Source organism: Palaemon carinicauda, chromosome 26 (assembly GCF_036898095.1).
Source record: "Palaemon carinicauda isolate YSFRI2023 chromosome 26, ASM3689809v2, whole genome shotgun sequence".
In the NCBI taxonomy this organism is placed as follows: domain Eukaryota; kingdom Metazoa; phylum Arthropoda; class Malacostraca; order Decapoda; family Palaemonidae; genus Palaemon; species Palaemon carinicauda.
In genome coordinates, this window is record NC_090750.1 from 69,966,409 (window position 1) to 69,979,265 (window position 12,857).

At 33.3% G+C, this 12,857-nt stretch overlaps 1 protein-coding gene across 1 annotated transcript in view; it reads right to left on the minus strand.

The window, feature by feature from the left end:
• Positions 1-12,253: 12,253 nt before the first annotated feature.
• The window catches only part of LOC137619431 (mucin-5AC-like), a 17,579-nt gene continuing 16,975 nt past the window's right edge, over positions 12,254-12,857 (minus strand). The window contains 1 exon segment of the mRNA XM_068349493.1: positions 12,254-12,857. This exon segment is cut by the window's right edge and continues 293 nt beyond it. The gene's annotated coding sequence lies outside the window, so the exon portion shown is untranslated.

Here is a 12,857-nt window from a genome sequence, read left to right on the forward strand (position 1 = left end):
GTTGCTTCAGTCATAGAAATACGATTTCATTCAAGTAATTCTTTGAGGAAGAAAATTTTGGTTGGAAATATGAGCACTGTTGGGAAGAGAGAGAGAGAGAGAGAGAGAAAAGAGAGAGAGAGAGAGAGAGAGAGAGAGAGAGAGAGAGATTTTAACTTTGAAGTGATGTATTTATAATGATATTTTTGGTTACTAAGCGTTTCACTAGACCAAAGCAGTACCATATATCTATTCCTAAATCTTATATTCACCTGTAAATAACAACAAATGCTAATAAAGAGAGAGAGAGAGAGAGAGAGAGAGGGAGAGAGAGAGAGAGAGAGAGAGAGAGAGAGAGAGAGATTTAACTTTGAAGTGATTTGTTTTTCCCACCTTTTTCAACCTAAAACAAACTACCTTCGTCTATTCAGACGAAACCTTTAACTATGAAATATTAATATTTTTAAAGCAATCCTTTTGATGTAAAAAATTGGAAAAGTGGAATGGTTTAGATACAAATCCAAAATTCGAAAGAGTCATAAATGGATTATTGGTTGTCTGAGTCGTGCAAATATTAAGTGCGACAAAGTGAATTTATTGCCCAAGGACTTTTATCTATTTATTTTTTTCAATTTTTTTTTTCTAAAACGAAAATATGAAAAACTCACACTTTCAAGTTTGTATTGTTTATTTATTTGTTTTCATACTCCATGGAATAGAATTGCAAACAATTTGTTTTGATAATGATTTAATCATACTACACATATGACTGGCTAATGAATGTACAGTAGATGTAAATGATGATTTATTAATTACATTGTGAAAGTTAACATAAACTGTATAGATGTCTATATAATAAATATATGTTTGTATAGAAGTAAACTTGCGTAACTAAAGTTTCTTAATAAAAGTTAAAAAAAAATAGCACATTGCATGTCCCTATATTGGCTGCTATGCATTTTTGTTGTTTGTGTTCTTCATATGTGTTATGAATAATTTAATTAAGCCGAGGGAAAAAATCTTGTATTGGCTTAAACCCCGTTATACTATCTAAACTAGCCTTCTATTCTCAAATTTCTGTGAAAAATTTCAGACTCATATACTTCCGAAGGGAATCTCTCTCTCTCTCTCTCTCTCTCTCTCTCTCTCTCTCTCTCTCTCATCAATGATATGCATTATCTCTGTAGCCTACGTATCATTTTGCCAAAGATTACAGAATCACTCAGATTCGATATACAAATAAAACACATTTTTTTATAATCAGAGAATTAACAAAATAATCTTAATCACTAAACTAATGTTGAATTATTCATTTCAAGAGCAAGAGGCTTATTAAACTAGAATAGCGATTACCACTTGCAATAAATCCAACGAAACACACATACACACACACATATATATATATGTATATTTATTTATTTATTTATTTATTTAACATACGTCTCCTTTTCCACATAAATGTAATAGGGCCAGATAGTTAAACTATCGGTAAAGCGAACGCATAGTAGTTATAAGAAGAAAGTCGATGAATCGGTAATTATAGCTCTTATTCTCGCCTGCCGTAAAGTCGTCTTCTAAGAAACTGAACAGGAGAGTGATAGTCCCGTCGTTGTAAGAACTGCGTTTCTCAGTTTAGAGTCCTTGGATGGGCATAGCGAAGCTTTCTTTTGTTTCCTTGCCGGTTTCTTTAGCAGTTGGGCGGTTGGTGGCAACCGGTATACTAGTTAATGCAAGGTGCGTGTCGTAAGTGAAGAACGTGTGCAAGTTTGATTACGTTTTGTGTATAATTGAGGTATGCTGATATATGGTGATTATTCTGTAACAAGTACTTTACATTTTTTTTAAAAAACCCATGTTTTAAGATACCAGTTTATAAGTTCTTTGTCTGTATATTTAATGTTTTTTTTTTTTTTTTTTTTCTTTTTTTTAATACCCATGTTTTGACTTAATTGTATTTCTACTTTCAGGAAAGAAGTCTTGATTACCTGCGCGTTTCAAGCTTATAATCTAGATGGGTTTCTTTATTGGTTAGAGCTGGAGTAACCTATATTATCCTTGCGTACGGGGTTGCATGCCATAAATAGGCTACACAGACAATATAACAACGTTGGAAGCTGGTGACGTATTTTTCAGTTTGAACTAAAAGGCAAGTATCATATTTTATATTTTATTTTTTAAATCCCATCCAAAGCAAGCTAGTCCTCCCCGATTGGGGGCGGGGCCCCCAATTGTGGGAGGACGTTCCCTATAGCGCACGGTAGACCTTTTGTCTACTGTGCGCTATAGGGAGGCTTGCTTTTAAACCCCCTTCGTCCAATTTCGGTAAGTGTTCAACCATTTTGTACTCTATTTAGGTTCTGCAGTTTACATTTTTTCAGAGCCTGTTGATCCCAAATCTAAAGTAAATTTTTTTTCACAGCTTTGCTGTTTATAGTAAATTCTTATGTATTCCATATTTAAGACGGTTAATAGTAAATTCCATGTATTCCATATTTAAGATGGTTAATAGTAAATTCCATGTATTCCATATTTAAGATGGTTAATAGTAAATTCCATGTATTCCATATTTAAGATGGTTAATAGTAAATTCCATGTATTCCATATTTAAGATGGTTAATAGTAAATTCTGAATTCCGTATTTAAGATGGTTAATAATCCTTTTATAAGTTGCTTCTTTGTATGAAATTGGTAATTTTATTATACTGTGTTTATATATTACAGGCTTTGTATATCAATCATTTATGTAGGGATACCTAATTTTTACAAGAAAAATTTCTAATAATTGACACTTCTCAGATCGTGTGGCGCGACTTCAAGATTGTCATTGGAGGGATAAATTTGATGAATCTAAAACATATATTTCTACCCATGACTGTTTGGTTTGGATGAACAATTACTGCAATTCCTGTCAAGATCTTCTAAAAATTTCCTTATTATAAATCCTGCTAAATTTGGATGGAAGTTTATTGGAATTTTTGAAAATCCAGTTTGTACTGGAAGTTTTGGGATAATCCTAATTGGTGAAAAGTTCGGTTACATGTTACTGGTAAGTTAAACGAAAAATAAAGCTCGCTATTTTGATAAAACAGCTTGCTGAAAAGTTTGTTTAACCATTTTGTAATTCTGTCTGATAAAATCCTGAGAAGTTGCCCACTGAAGAAAATATAAACCTGGTTTTAGTAAAGCGATCGTTGAAACATAGACTATAAGCATTCTTCAGTATATTGAAATAAAATAGGTCCATATTTAATTGATGGTTGTTTGAAAAAAAAAAATTCCCGTTTAAAAACCTTACTTTATCTTCTAACCTCTTCAAATAAATTTATATTCTCACTACTGATTGGTTGTCCTAATTGATTGAGCTTTTAATATATTGCCTAGAATATATATATATATATATATATATATATATATTGAAAATGGAATGGTAAATTTTTACTCTGCTTCATGGGTTTAAAATTAATTTAACCAGATGGACTTTACCATTTTTTTCTTCAAAACTAAAACTCCATTTTTCAATAATGACTAGGCTTTGTATTAAGGGAAACCGCAAGTTATCTTCTCAAAATAGGTATGAGACTAGGGAATTGTCACTTTACTTTTAATTTCAAATGAGAAGCTTTATTGATTTCGAATGAGAAAAAATGCCTTCTTGTTAACCCTGAGATTAGTTGATTGAATAATAAATGATTGATTCGATTTTCCCAGAATATTTACTTTTGTCTTGGTTCCTACACGAATACAAACCATTGGTGTTTATAGCGGAAGGAAAGTACTTCAACCGTGGGAGAAGGTGAGGCCAAGAAATAAAGTGTCTTGGGTGGAAAACCCTTTAGGTGCTTGGCGGATTGTCACCCTGTTATGAAGTAAATAGCTATTCTTTAAAGGTGCTATTATAAACTAAGACTTGAGAAATCTGACTGAGTTTACTGTATATAACTTCGGATATTGTCATATTCCTGTTGCGTTAATGGATGCAACTGAGTACTGGGAAAATAAGGAAAAGGGTATTTTTCTCGTTAGTACCCCCCTCATAGGAATTACGAAATTGTATTCAAGGTTATGCACAGGTTAACAGTCGACAAATTTGGCACTTTAATCTAAAGGCGCTTCCAGAAGAGCGGGTCTGATCGTTGGGCAGACCCGACGACTGTGCCAGACGATCCGTCAAAGTTGCTTTAATGTCGACGATTGACATCGCCAGTCTATGCTTGATGACTCTCGATCCGATCCTGCCAAAGGCATGTTAAACTAGTTTACCAATAAAGGTTTTCAAACTTCCATCGTCGTTGTAACAATGTTCAGACTTGCTATTGCCACTCCGGATACTTCTTGTGTAAGTTGATTTAAATTTAAGTCCATATTTATGGAACGTAAACTAAAGTGTTGCAAAAAGACAAACTGTTAACGGAATTAAAAGCCATTGCTGCAAAGGTAAGGAAACTTGTTTCTTGTGTTGTGTTGGATGACAAAAAAAAAAAAAAAAGAAAAAAAAAAAAATTTGGTAAGCAATTAAGGTGGTCAAGATTATACCCATAAATTATGGGGTCTCCATGACCTGGCATTCATCGGTGATAGTGATAAAAGAGTATCATCCAACATGGACAGAAGCAATTGTACCGAGGATACTAAAAGTTTATCTGCAGATACATCTGACACTGAAATTCTCTCTTCTCTCTCTCTCTCTCTCTCTCTCTTTCTCTCTCTCTCTCTCTCTCTCTCTCTCTCTCTCTCTCTCTCTACATCTGATAATGAAATTTTGTTCTCGTTTACAGTAAGAACACTTACTGTACCCCACGAAACTTTAATCCCTTCACACAATGTTTTAGGAAGGATTAACATGACAAATGGAATAATAGGGTTGCGTGAACAATAACTTGTGTGTAGCGTTCAGTTGGTAGTGAAAATTTATACTCAAGAAGGAAGAGAGAACGATGTTTAGTAGGTTAAAAACACTAAGTAGTAATAATATAAATTGTTATACAAATGACTGTCAAAAAACTAAAAAATAAATTATACCCAGGTATGAAGTTACAGTAGCTTCCCATCATATATGCATTGTAGAAAGCTATGCTGGCATCGTCGGGCAAGGACGCCTATTCATCTACTAGGCTGTGTGGCATTCACGGACAGGCCCGGCAAAAAGTGCCGGACAGTCTGGACAGGCCTTAGGTCTGTCCACACGAGCGGGCCTGATCGGCGGACCTCTCCTCTAATGGACACACTTGACAGGCAAACCATCAAATTGCCCGATAGGTCTTGTAGCGAAATCACCTTGGTGGTGCCCGATGGCTTGAACTTCTACCCTGGACTTTTTGAGCAATATAAACGACTACTGCTTTTTTTCTCTTATATATATATATATATATATATATATATTTATATATATACTCAAAATAATATTTCGTGCCAATGTAGTTTTCCTGCAAGTTCTTGAATTATATGACTCTATAGCTTTCAGCTTGTTTCTTCTATTATTTGGACAGATTTTTTGTATAGTTATCTGTATCGTATATAATAAATAGGATAGTTTAAAGAATGCAATACTACTAAAAGCTATTTTGCAGGTGAAAATCATATATGGCTCAATAGCCTTCAGCTGGTTTCTTTCTTTTATTTAGATTGATTTCTTGTATAAATTGTATATCTTGTATAGTCAGTTGTATTTAATATAATTACTAGGCCAGTTTGTTAACACAAGACTACCAAGAGGTATTTTTAAGAGTAACAGAGCTGAAGTGATGATTTGTAAGGCAACTGAGTACGATCAGGGTCAAATAGGAGGGAAAACACGTGAGTGGGAGCCTAAAATAGGCCGTTTGGTAAACTCATTTGTTGGGACTATAAGCTTCTGAATATAGAGAAAAAATCCGTTATTCAGCGACTATGGGAGTAGAGAGACGGTAAAGAGAAAGCTAGTTGATAATGGTAGTGATTTATTTTTGTTTTTATTTTGGGGTGACATTATTGAATACTAATTCTGAAAGCAATAATAGGCATTGAAAAGGAACTATTCTATGTTGTCATCATAGGTGTATTAAGTAGGGTTTTGTGGTGAGTGGATTATGGTAGGGGAAATACTGTTGTTTCTACATGCTAAACGCAGTTGTGAGATTGAAAAGTAGTTCATATAAAAATAATAGGGATGCAAGAGTTTATTTGTCAATTTCGTAACAGACCCAACTCTGATATCTTTGTGTTACTGCGATTGTGTTAAAATTTAATATTGAGAACTTGGAGTTAATAATGAGTCTTCTATGGTGGTGTTATGATGAATCTATCCTGTAATAGTTAATATGATATAAAAGAAAAACTGTGAAGATATTGGTAATACTCTTAGCTAAGAATTTGATTGACAGCTTTGTTCAAAGTGATTTGGAGGTGTGAAAATATCCTTTTTTTTTTTTTTTTTTTTTTTTTTTAGAAATCTTCAATTGTTAAATATTAAGATCATTTATCAATGTTACATACATGTTAGGCTTCTTGATACCTAATGCATGTCTATTTTCAGCCAGTTTGTTGATAATGGAACTATCAGCATCACCACCTGCCATCTGTTTGGTTTAATGCTATGAGAAGAATGTTGAACGCTGATACATACCTGCATGTGATTAGCTAATCGTCGTCGTGTAATGTAGAGCGTCTGTCTAGCATCGTAAGCACATGCGAAGTGAACGTCGTTTTGCAAACAGAGAATTCAAGCGGATACTCACGTATTAAGGTAAAGACATTTTGAACTCTTAACCCTACTTCATCACGTCTCATTTCTTAATGCGACCCATATATACCTGTGTATTTTTCACTTATATGGCAGACGATGACAAGCATCTTTATATATATTCTGTCATTTAAAATTCAGAGGTCCAAAGTTTGACATTGAAATTCATAGGAACAAGAGGACTTGGAGAGCAAGGTGGCAAATTAATTTTTTGTTTAATATTATACTCTTTTTCTGTTTCGATTTCATTCAGATATGTTTTTATTATTCAGTAATAAATCTGGTTTACAAATTTTATCGTCACTTTTCATGGATGACGATTTTCTTCCGTAAGGTATAAAAATATGCCTCAAAGAGAGTTAGGTAAGATTTGTTTGAAAGTCACTTAAAGTTTGTCTTATGCAATGCTATATTTTTCATGTTTATTATTTCTCGACAATATTTTAGGACTGGGCGTATTTTGAAACACTGCTTTATGCACATTTATTCAGTTTATAGGTATGTTTTTCTATTAAATTTCCATATCTGCTTCCTTGTTGGATATAGGGATGCCCGTAACCTTATATTTATACAACTGTTAGGAAGTATAAGGTAATTAGGGTTACTGGAGACCAGGAAAATAGAACAGTGAACATTGACATAGGCAGAGGAAGAATCGAAGTGGTTAATTCATATAAATACTTGGATGTAAATATAAGGTATGATGGTAAGATCAGAAAAAAGAGATGCAAAATAAGTGAAGCAAGAAAGGTAATAGGATGTGTACAGACAATTGGTAAGTGGTTTTAATCATGACTCTACTGTCATCTATGTAATTTTTTCGGACATCTCTCCAAGGCTGTCAGAGCTGTCATTGATGAAAGGATCCACATATGTTTTTCCCATTACAGGTCTTGGGGTTGAAAAGCATTGACTCCTTTTACGATGAATCACGACCCTAATATGACCCGTGCTATTGTTAAATTTTGGTCACTCGCTCAAGTAACCCGCTTTCGGCTTTGATCACTTGGTTATATCTTCACCAAACTTTAAATGCGATCGAGTCACGACGGAAAAGTAAGATTTATTACTAGTAAAAAAGGCCAGAACATTTGCGATTTGAGTGCGATTCACTTGCAAATATGCTACGACTTATGAGACAGTTGCGACTTGTGCGAGCAAATTGCGAACTATTATGCTACCCTCTTACAATTGTTGCAAGCACTTACGTGAATTTTTAACAATTACATACACTATCCAAAGACTGCGATACAGATGGAGAGTGATGGAGACAAAGAAAGATGATTTTGAAGACCTTGGAGACCAAATTGCTAGACTTTTACAGTCCGTGTGGCTGGGAGACAATTATTGGTTGTAACCTGGTCTTAAGGGGCCCATACACGTTCAAAAAAAGCGTCAAAATATTGCATCAAAATTTTGATATCAAAATTTTGACGCTTTTTTTGAACGTGTATGGGCCCCTTTAATCTTGTGTAAATGCGGGATAGTATTTGGAGTAAAATCCAGAAAATAGATTAATTCATGGAATTTGGTCTAATGTAGTTAGTCTCCAAATATCTTTGGTAAAAAAAATAGGATTCAGTTTCAGCTTACATCTCTTGCTTTGGCTTTACAAAATTGATGGTAGAATGAGGTTTGCTTGATTATTCCATATGTTTGCGTCAAATCCCCTTGGTTTCAGTAAAAGAGTTGTCCCCATAATTCAAGTACCTGTACTGTATTTCATTCTCATTAAATCTGTAACGGAATATTTTTTTTCTCAGGTACGCCCCTTGTTTAGACTAGGATATAGTCTTGAAGGAAATATATCCTAAAACGTGTTTGTTACTTTCAAAATAATTACGATGTTGGTTGGCTTACGTTGTTATATTACTCTATGTCAGAATCTACCACAACATGAAAATCTTTCAGCTGAGTACGCCAGGCTTTGATTTTATTAACAATGTATTAGTGTGACTATATTTAATTAATAAAGTATAAAAAAGTGGCCTTGGGAGATTTTTGGCAGCCCATTTCAGTAAACAATCTCTCAAAAAATAGTAAATTCTTAGGTGAAAAGCTTCGGAGTCCCTGGATCCACGATCTACGAAAAAACGACACGAAAGCACTGTAATTGTAAAGCCATTAACTATTTTATGCTAAGACTTTACTCGATGTTAGGTACTTATGCAACGATTATTAAATACTGTACAAGAAGATTTTATCACATTGATAATCTTACATTATTTTGTTTATAAAGTAAAGATGACATGACTTTCAAATAATTTCATAATGATTTGGCATATCTTACAGCTTCGTAAATTAGTTAAACTCCAAATAACTTTCCAATGTATAAATAGCGACAGGAGAGAAATACTCTGACATTTGTTTACACTAATTCCTAAAAACTATTGCATAGCTTTGTAATGAAAACACCATCAAGATCTATGACTGAAAAGTGCAGGAGAGGAAAACTCTCCTTTGTTGCTATCGTATCTTCTGCTAAGCTTTAGAATTCTCTATCTCTCTTTTTTTCTTTTTCTTTTTAGAATTTGTATGATTTATTAGGTCTGGGTATTATACCTGTAACGCTTTGATGCAGTGACTGTATGATGATATCACCAGGACTAGGTACAATATCTGTATGGCAATTTCATTAGGCTTGGGTACAATGGCTGTTTAAAACAGAAACCTTTTGAAGTTAGTGTTGGATTACACAAGGAGCCAGCAATTAGACCCGTTTTTATTTGTGCTGATCATGGATAAGTCAGGCAAAGAGATCAGAGATGAAGAGTTATGGGCGTTGCTATATCCAGATGATTTAGTGATTACTGATGTAAATGATTAAGACTTAAAGAGAAGGGTTGTAGAGTGGCAGGAGACTGGAGAGGAGTGGCTTGAGGGCAAATGCTAGTTACAACTCAAAAAGCTATGGAACGAATCATGATGGAACTAACACCAAGGGACAGAAAAAGAGCAACAAGGACAAGTGAGAGAGAGAGAGAGAGAGAGAGAGAGAGAGAGAGAGAGAGTCTTTTGATCGGTGTCATTACACTAACGGGAATTACCCTGGAGTTTGTGGTGATCAGTAAGCGAGAGAGAGAGAGAGAGAGAGAGAGAGAGAGAGAGTGTGTGTCTTATGATTGGTGTCTCACACCCTAACTGGAATTATCCTTTAGCAGGTGGTGAGCAGTGAGCAAGAATAGCCATATATGAAGGTAGAGGCTCGGTTATATATAGAATATGTGGAACAATTTAGATACTTAGAATCTGCTATAAATCAAGAGGGTGGATGTGAGGCTGAGATTGAGACTAGGATAAGAGCTGCCTGAGTAAAGTGGAGGGAGATAGCGGGAGTAGTATGTGATAAGAAAATGCCAATCAAGCTGGAAGTCCAGGTCTATAGCACAGTAGTAAGACCAGTGTTAATGTATGGATCGGGAGCGTGGACTCTCAGACGAAGAGAGGAAGCGAAGCTTGAGGGAACAGAAATGAGAATGCTGAGTTTGGTAATGGGAATATCACTGCTTGAAAGATTGGAAAATGATGAAGTAAGAAAAATGGCAGGCGTAGTAAAGATCACAGAGGTGATAAGCGTCACGACTGAGATGGAGTAGGCATGTTAAGAATGAGTGACGGGGAAGGAGTGAACTGGGTTTGGGAGGAACCTATGAGGGTTGAGGGCGGGTGAGAAGATCGAAAGGAAGGCAGAGAATTAGATGACGAGATAGGGTAACGGATGATAAGGAGAAGAGATTTGCTGGAAGAGGATGCCTTTGATAGAAGGCATTGGAGAGGGCGCATCAGGCAACCGACCCCTTGATGTAGGGATAACAGTGGGAAAGAGGAAGGACAATGACTGGATGACTATGTCTTTAGGAAATAGTACGAATCTGTAGGAAATATATATATATATATATATATATTTATATATATATATATATATATATATATATTTATATATATATATATATATATATATTTATATTATATATATATATATATTTATATATATATATATATATATATATTTATATATATATATATATTTATATATATATATATATATATATATTAGGCTTTGGTATATTACCTGTATGATGAGTTTTATTGGGCCTGGTTGTAACGCCTGTATGACAATTTTATTAGACCTGGGTATCATGGCTGTATAATAATTTAATTAGGGCTGGGTACAATGTCTGTATGGAAAACTTATTAGGCTTGGTACAATGCGTCTAATAAAAATTGATTCAGTTTGAGGATATTGGCTATATGATGAGTATTTTATGCCTGGCTATAATGCCTGTATGATGATCTTATCATGACTAGATAAAGTGGGGAAATTAGGTTACCCATCCAACGACCTTCTAATAAAAATGTAAGAATGTATCACACTAAATATATATATACAGTATATATATATATATATATATACTCTATATATATATATATATATATATACAGTATATATATATATATATGTATATATATATATATATATATATTGTTTGAAGTCTGATCCAGTTGAACTTGGGAATAAAGGTCAAATGAAAATCTAAAATAAAAGCACAAGAATAAACACTTTATTTACAAGGCACTGTACAGATATGTGATTATTGGCACAGCCCATGATTAATCGACACAGGGCACAAAAAATAAGGAAAACTTGTCATGTTCATAAAATGAGAAATAAAACTTCTTCATACAGAATTGAGAAACCATTATTTCTCTTCACAACCAACCAATACAAATGGCTCTTCAGAATTCTTTGATTGAAAAAAAAAATAAATAAGAAACAATACTTCTTCATACAGAATTGAGAAACCATTATTTCTCTTCACAACCAACCAATACAAATGGCTCTTCAGAAATCTTTGATTGAAAAAAAAAATAAATAAATAGCAATCTTCATACAAAATTGAGTCACCATTATTTCTCTTCACAACCAACCAATACAAATGGCTCTTCAGAATTCGATTAAAAAAAAGATAAATAAATAGCAATTCTTTAACTGATGAGAAGGAATTTCACCAGTGGAAAGGGAATATGATGAACAATATACATTACTTAAATGTGATATATGATACCAAGATTCATTTCTGCAATAACAAATATTTCTGACATTTTCCCAAACAAGATATTTGGAATACTTTTTTATATAATATCTTTTCAATTATAATAATTTTTTTTTCTGATTTATCATGCTCGAACATACAACAAAAACAGGACATCTTTAATCTCTCAACATGCGTAGCTCATTTTATAATATGGGGATATGTTTCCCTCTAAGAAAAATATTTTGGAAATTTATTTACCAAAACTAATTCACAGAACCTGTTATACAAATAATTTCTTTCCCAAATTGTGCCATTTTACATACGTACATACATTTATATATATATATATATATATATATTTATATATAATATATATATATATATATTAAGAGTGTGTGTACATTAGATTATGAATATATACTTATAAAATATCATGCTCATGCACACGTACACATACTCGTACAACACGCATACATTCTTTATATACTGTGTATATATATATATATATATATATATACATATATATCTTATTCCTAAGGAAAATGTGTTGTCTGAACACAAAAGCTTCATTAAATTTTAATGATTACGGAAAAGAATCACTGGTAAAGAAACAGATACAACATATTTACAACGCACGATTCATTAAATAAAGTCATAATAGAACTGCTATCTACAGGTATCATGAAAAAAAAAAAAATAGGGAATTATGTATAAGTGTCTATATCACAAGTTCAGGCCTTTTCTTAACCCAGGACGGATTGCATAGTATCGCATAGTTTTGCTATTCATTGCCGTTTTGTTTCCTTTTTCTTTCCATTATGGCGATGGAAATGTGGAAACCAAAAAAAAAGTTACGATGTAGATTAAAAATTAAGGTTCTTTTTCATTATCTTGAAGAGTTTCCAGTTAGAATGAAGTATCTATGAAATGATGAAGTAATAAACTAAGTCAATTTTTTTTTTCTCACGGAATTGCTTTGATTCATAACTTACCACTAGTTATTTTATAAGATTGAATTTTTTTTCTAGTTTTCTTTCAGAACAATAAAAAAAGAAATCACTAAAAATCACTCGTCGAGTATGATGATTTTATGGCGGAACTTCAATTCATCTGTAAAGTTGTTC